General features: G+C 35.9%; 1 protein-coding gene across 1 annotated transcript in view; it reads right to left on the reverse strand.

Annotated features, from left to right (window-relative positions):
• The window catches only part of ARHGAP15 (Rho GTPase activating protein 15), a 604,198-nt gene that overhangs the window by 258,490 nt on the left and 338,244 nt on the right, over window positions 1–7,464 (reverse strand). The window lies entirely within an intron of this gene.

Consider the following 7,464-nt stretch of genomic DNA (forward strand, 5'->3'; position numbering starts at 1 on the left):
ACACACACACACACACACACACACACACACACACACACACACATTGACCACCTACTGAATACATGGCAGTGCTGGATTTAACTGTTGTGGATAGAAATGCGTATGGTCTATGTAGTAATAATACATCATGATAAGGAGTTTGAAGTATAAGAGACTAAGGGTTCTTAGAGGAGGAACAGACCTCAGGTCATTTTGGAGAAATAGCAAGTGCCTTGAAAACCCATGCAAGCCATAGTTGCTTTTACAGGACCATGAATGTCAGGCATTAACTGATTCAAAACTGTATGATTGGATGAGTCATTCTGAGTGTCTTAATATACTGTGCTTATATGCTATCCTATCAACTTTCATCTGGGTCCAGTCATATATAATCTGCTCCAATTGATAGCTGTATCAAAGCCCCGTGGCTCTGGGTTCTAGTACTGGGAGCTAAAGGAACACTTATCCTTCAGGAAAAATCTACCTCAGTAATTCTGGTCTCAAGTCTGTCTGCCTTTGAAATGATATGGAATAATCAATCTAAATTTTCACAGGTTACCATTTTCTATGTCTAGTCTCACCTCAAAATCTTGTCATTTTCCATGATAGAATGTCAAGAAATTAAGGGCCAAAAGAGGTATTTTTTCGGCCAGTTAGGGACTAGTAAATATGATATGATTAAAAAGTACTTTTTAAATTAAAACACATACATGTGGTATAAATGTGACATTATGGAAGTAATTATATAATGTATATATATATATTGTTTTCAATACCAACTTCTGCCTCCACATGTGAGAAATGTATGTAAGGTACACTGGTTTTTCAAGAAAAATGAAAGTGTATTTTAAAATGTTTTAGCCTGTTTCTTTCTCATACATTCTGAGAAACTAGCAGAGTCTTGAATATGGTTACACAGTTTTTAACATAGCCAAACTATCCGAAGTTGCCTCTAATGATGACTTTCCTAGAGACAGACTAGAGTGTCAACTTCCATTTCCTGATGCCATAAATAATCGTCCTCAGATGACAAGTCAAATTGCCAGGCCTTTGCCATCATTCATTCTGCTCACTTTGTTCTAAGAAGAGATCCGCAGAAGTTAAAGTCAATAGATGACTATAATATATGGAATAATTTTTATTAACCAAATAACTTGAAAGCGCTGTAAATACAAACTAAAAATGTAAAAAGCACATGGTTATAAAGCAAAGTCCATCACTGGACCCCTGTAAACAGCAATAAAACTCTTTGAATATTGTGGTTTACAAATCTGATTTTAACAGCCAAACTTGTAAAACAGTTTACGTTTTTCTGTTGTCAAGGGAGAAAAACTTGCCAAATTGTTCATTTTAAGTAAATACAACATAACCAATTAAGGAAAGCAAAATTTAAACACATGCCTATGGTAATCAGGACATAGTTTGCTTCTGATTTCACTACTGATTTTAACAGAACAGTGTTCCTTCCACTTTCCCACAGCACCCAAGTGACCCCACACATACTTTTAGAAACTTGTAATCACACAGTGCAAATAAAAGGACACTTTACTGGAAAATACCCAGTGTGGTACAATAATCCATCATTTATGAAAAATAGAATTCAGCCTTTTCTCTTTCCTCAGAGATTCAACTACTTTTTGAGAGTGAAGCTTACTGCAATTTAAAGATTTATGTTAAGCCAATGAGCAGTTTTTTTCCGTTCCCATTTAAACTTTTTATTCAAAAATGAAAAGAGACTGAAGAGATAGGGGTTTAAATTCCAAAGCATTTAATCTGATTTACAGAGGAATCACTCTTAATTCTACATATTTTCACCTCCACGAAAAGTTAACTTGAATTGGATTAGCTTTCCAGGTATTCTAGAATTTACTTTTATTTCCTTTATGCTTCCTCTTTTTTTTTTTTTCCACTGATGGGTGAGCTTTTCTTTCAAGCCCAAACAAATAGACTATTTTTCAAAGCGTAAGAATTTTGAATAACAATATGCAGTTTAAGTCTCCACACTCATAGGCCAAAGGCATTAGCTTTAAGCACCATTCTTAACCAGCGGAGAGATTTAATTGGTGTTAAAGCTGCTCACACCAGACAAGAGTTAGGATCCTGGGCTTTTCAAGATGATCTTCAATAAATATCATTACATATGAGAATAAGGCATTAGCCCAACACAAGTTTTATACCTGACGCAGCCATTATGGTGTTAAAACCACCTCTAGAGGTAGGAATGCTTATTGTAAAGGATGCCCTTTGTATATTTATTTCCCAACTTTAGTAATGGGAGGAGGAAGCAACACAATTTAGATGATGAATATCCACTACCATTCTATTAAGGGATGGGAACCACAAAAGAAAAACCTTCAAATCTTCCAGAATCCAACGGTTTGGATAATATGATCCAGAACTGTGCATCTGCCAGACTTTTTCTTGCTATGGACCTTATTTTGAAATATCCCCTTTTCCTGCCAAACTCCTGTTCTCGCGGTATTCCCATGTTACAATTACATGTTGTTAATATTATTATTTTTTTTTAATTTGGAAATGCTGGGAGAGCTAACATTTCAGAAATGTTGCTAAAGGAAAGCAGAGTCATTACCCTTCAGAAATGCTATTACAAACAAATTTCTAGGCTACTTGTCACTTTTTTGATGGGGTTTTACACAGGGATCAACATCAGGTGTAGATAGATAGTTGTATTAGCAGCTAAGAGCTCCCAACACAGAGTCTGGTAGGATGTTCAGAGCAAAACTGGCGGCAGTTGCTTAGTGCACTCATCTTACCGCACTGCAGTGTTTGGAGAGGGAAGTCCAGAAAGAAATGACAAAATAGGGTTATAGCAGGCTCTTCATCCCCAGAGATTCGAAAACACTTCTCAAACCATCACACGGATTACATAACAAAGTGCTGATTGTCTCCTTTCCTATTTTCCAATATGACCTTCTTGTATTTGGAATTACCCTGTTGTACCACTTTCTAAATTACTAAAACAAGAGCACCTTACCCAAAATAGAGAAATAAAGTTTATTAAATTTCTTGCCAGTCTCCTACCTGATTCCTTTACAGGGCATATGTGCTTGCCCTAATTCATTAGGCTGTAATAAATACTGCTTTGCTCTCTCCAGAGTGTGGTTTTAGAGCTCAAAAACTTTGCACATAACTCCATGTCAGAGTGGGCAGAAAGGGTAAGTCTGGACTTAATGTACTGAAATGTACTGTCGGTCATTTAATATCTCTCTTTTTTTCACATGCTCAGTGTAAACAGAAGTCATAATTTCAATCCCCTGAGGAGCTAAGTTATTGAAACTTTAAGTGGCTTACTTGAAACACAAATCATGATTAAATCTGGAAATAATTGGAAGAGGGAATGCAGGGCGTTTTAACAGCAGTGCTTTATTTTAACCACTTAATTCCCACTTAGACATTGTAGAAATATAAAATAAATAATCAGTTGGAAACAGAAGGGTATGAAAACGTTCTCTCGCCAATGATTCATAGTTATGCTATCTACTCATTTAAAGAGGAGTGAGAATTCATGCAATGAAATATGTTTACTTTTAGGCTAAATCATCTAGTTTAAATAGACAAATCTACTCACATTTTTACATTTTCAGTGTCAATAAAGAGCTGGCAGTTTACTGTCATGGCCCCTGTAACTCAGCCATATGGAAAGGCCATTAACTGCTTTTTCCAGTAATGTATGAATTCTTTAGTGTCTTTTCATGTATTGACCTAATATTTTAATTTTGCTCATGATATATCTTAGATGTGTCTGTGTTGATAATGCACTTCTATAATGTGAGTCAGGGTAGTATATTTAAACTCTTTTTACAGTGTTTAGCATAGCACTGAGTTACTGAAAGAATAACTTTCAGGACGGTTATGATGATGATGATGACAACTTCAAAACGGTACTGCAAATATTGAGTAATTTCATCACAAATATAATTTTCTTTCAATTGTTAGTCTATCTGGTTTCTTTCTATAAGCCGGAGTTGCAAAAGATTTTGGCATCAAAGGTTATGGAAATACTACATATTCACAAAAAAAAGGAAAGAAGAAAAAAAGAGAATACACCTAAATAGCAAAAACCTATGGTGTATGTAGAGACATATGATGATATTTCTTCCTGAAACAGAATCAGATACAGATACAGTATAAGATGTAAAGATTCAGATCATCAAGACATCTTCTATTGACTAGATATTTTACCTTGGCTTCTTACAACTTAATGTAGTGTTGGTAAAACTTTGTCACTTGAGAGCTATTTCAAAACTTTGATAAATTTGCTAATAGAGTAAGGGGTTACTGAGCTAAGGCAGTAACTGATTTTGAAAGTAAAATTACTAAGGAAAAAAAAGAAAGAAAGAAAAAAATAACATACGGCACCAATCCAGACAAAGGGTACCATGAAGTAGAAACATGTTTTCCATGAGGAAAGGCTGCATATTAAATACAGGGATGGGTTCTCTCCTAGTGATAGAAAACAGGCCATGGCCAAATCAAATGAGAAGAGCCTTACAGATGAATGTGAACATCAGTCCACAAACAGAGAACAAAATAAAGAAAAACCAAAACAATAGGATTGTAGGCATGGCAATTCCCCCCCATAGAGGTAGAAGCATGACAAAATTCTAGGAAATTAACACTTAGATTTCTATGGAAAAAAAGTCAAGTTGGAGAAAGAAATAATATTCATATTTTAGAGCATCAGCCAATTTCCATGCTTACTTTACATACTGACTCATGCTTAGCAGTATTTGCATTGGGTGGGTGGTATTAAAATCTTCTCTCCATACAGACATAAATAGAGCTACCACTATGTATTTTGTGCACGTGTATGTATTTGTACCTTTGTGAAAATGTGTGTACAGATACTGTATTCTCAGCAGGCATAGGGGGGAGAAATACATAACAACTCTGAAGCTTTTTCTTTAATCTCTAAACTCTTGGCCCTAGGTGTGATCAAGAATATTTTACAATGTATCCTTAATTTTTCAAACATAAAATTTGAACCAGGACAGGAAAATATATAGTCAAAAAAATCAATATTTAAGAGGAAGTGGTGGAATAAATTGTTTATTTAGATTGTGATAAAAGTTAAATAAATATATATATTTAACTTTTCTCACAATCTAAATATTATAATTATATATATAATCATCTACATAATTACATATAATAATCTATATCGTATTGATTCTTTTAAAGCAGTCTCAACTTCCATTTTGACTCGTCAATCTGATCATCTTAAAATCACATGTATTATTAATAATGACTAATGTTTGTAGAGTACTACCAGTGTGACAAGGAACTGTACTAAGAATGTCATATCTCATGATTATTCAATGTGGTAGGTTCTCTTATTGCTGTCTACTCTGCAGATTAGGAATCTGAGGTTCAGAGAGCTTAAGCCAAGTAGCCAATAGTGGCCGAGCCAGAAATCAAATGCAGGGCTGTTTGATTTGGAGCCCCTGGGCATGCCTAGCCTGCCCCACTGCCTGCCTCTCTATCTGTTTGGCAATGCTGTCAAAGTTCTAAGGACATAGAGAGATGGCAGTAGCCTCCCACTGTGGTCAACTACTTCCGACGTAAGGTCTTAAATCATCTGCTTCAGGTGAACTGCGGACAAAATTACTCTAGGTGCTATGTGTCACTGTAGACCTAAAAGGGAAAATGAGTTGCTTTAGGCGAGATTAGTGAATCACAGGACAGCCACAGTGTTGACAGCTGAATACTCTCTGGATTGTCAGTCAGAACAGCTGAAGATGGCTTCTGGGCTGCACAGAGCCATAACCATCATAAACACAAATTGAGCTCTTCAGCTACTGGGCAGAAGGTGAATACAAGGATCTCTCACCATGCTCCAGGTGGCTGAATGTAGCAAGACAAGAATGAATATAGAAATAGAGCTATTGGGGCTTCCTTTTAAGCCAAAATGCCTAGTGACCTAGCCGGTTCTCTCAATTTCTTAGTCCTTGTTCTTGATTCCTGTCATCATACAATCTTTTTTCAAAAACAGATGATGCACCCTTAGCCCACAATACATTCACGATACATTCAAAGCACATACATTCATGTCTACAAACTCCTTAGTTCTTCTCTCAGCCCAACCAGGAATCTCATTCTTCTCTATATCCAACCACAGAGTCTGCTTGTATTATTCCTAGTTGCTTCATAGGAGTAAGTTCAGGGTCAGCAGTTAAGGGGAAGGCAGATAAGAACCACTAATATGTGGCCTCCTTCTAACAGCTAATGCTGTTCCTTTTCAAAAATGTGTGTTCCGTTCTCTCTCATGCATTTTTTCTCTCTTTTGAATACTACCAGTTTTGGATTTTGAATTTCAACTCTGATACTTAACAGTGGTAAGATCTTATTTAAGCAGTATAAGTTCTTTTTGCCTCTATTTTCTCATCTGTTAAATGGCACTGACAATATCCCTACCAAGGATTGTTATAGCAGGTAAATACCCCAATATATGCAAAACACCAGCACAATATCTAGGGTATAGTAAGCATTCAATAAAAACTAACAATTGTTATGAACTGTGAGGTTATGAGAGTTACCCCGTATCACAATCATGGTTGTAATAATCAGTAAGTAAACAGATCAGGTGGTATGAAAAGTGCACTCTTCACCTTCCATCCCAGTGCCTCTCATTTTATCAGCATTTACTTGGTCATTTATTATGTATCTGGTATTATTAGATTATGCCTTTAGCTGTTGCATACATTAAGTTTATATTAATTTATATGATTAATATTTATTAATACATACACATTTTAATTGACGGCTGTTTGGCTCTCAGTTAAAAAAAAAAACTTGTATACAACCCCAAGAGTTTATCTGTGATTAATTTCTGCCAGGTAGAGTGTATTTCAAGACTTTGAACATGCGTTGAAATCATTGGGTTTTGAAGAACTATCCATTAAAGACTTTCTGAACTGTGACAATGGATATTGACAGTGCTTGTCAGACTAAACCACTATTGATTGGCTCACATCATGTGTATAGCAAAACCAATTTCTTTCAAGTGCTTCTTCCTAACTGAAATACATTATTGCAGCCTTCCTCTCTGTTTATTTTAACACCAAAGCTCATCGCATGTAACACATCCAGCAAAAAGGTTTCACAATGAACAAAGCAGCAAACTGCAGCAAAGAGAGAAGGGAAGGCACTTAGCAATCCAAACACTCTTGTACTGTAAGTTGCTATCCCTTTGGAAAATGTCAATCTCTTGCAGAGTCTTGTTCTTATTTTACAATCCTCTTGAATATGGAAAGATCATGGACTAACAGAGCTTTGCTATTGTTTAATGATCCTGTGACTCTCAGGGTTTCTACCCCTGAATGAAACTATTTTAAGTATTGTGTGTATGTTTCAGTTGTGGGAAAGAAAGAGTTTATGTTGGGTCATTGCTCCCCTGTCCACAAACATACACAGCCCTACACACACACACACACACACACACACACACACACACACACACACACA

Source organism: Monodon monoceros, unplaced genomic scaffold (assembly GCF_005190385.1).
Source record: "Monodon monoceros isolate NGI ecotype Baffin Bay Population unplaced genomic scaffold, NGI_Narwhal_1 Super_Scaffold_16, whole genome shotgun sequence".
Lineage (NCBI taxonomy): Eukaryota > Metazoa > Chordata > Mammalia > Artiodactyla > Monodontidae > Monodon > Monodon monoceros.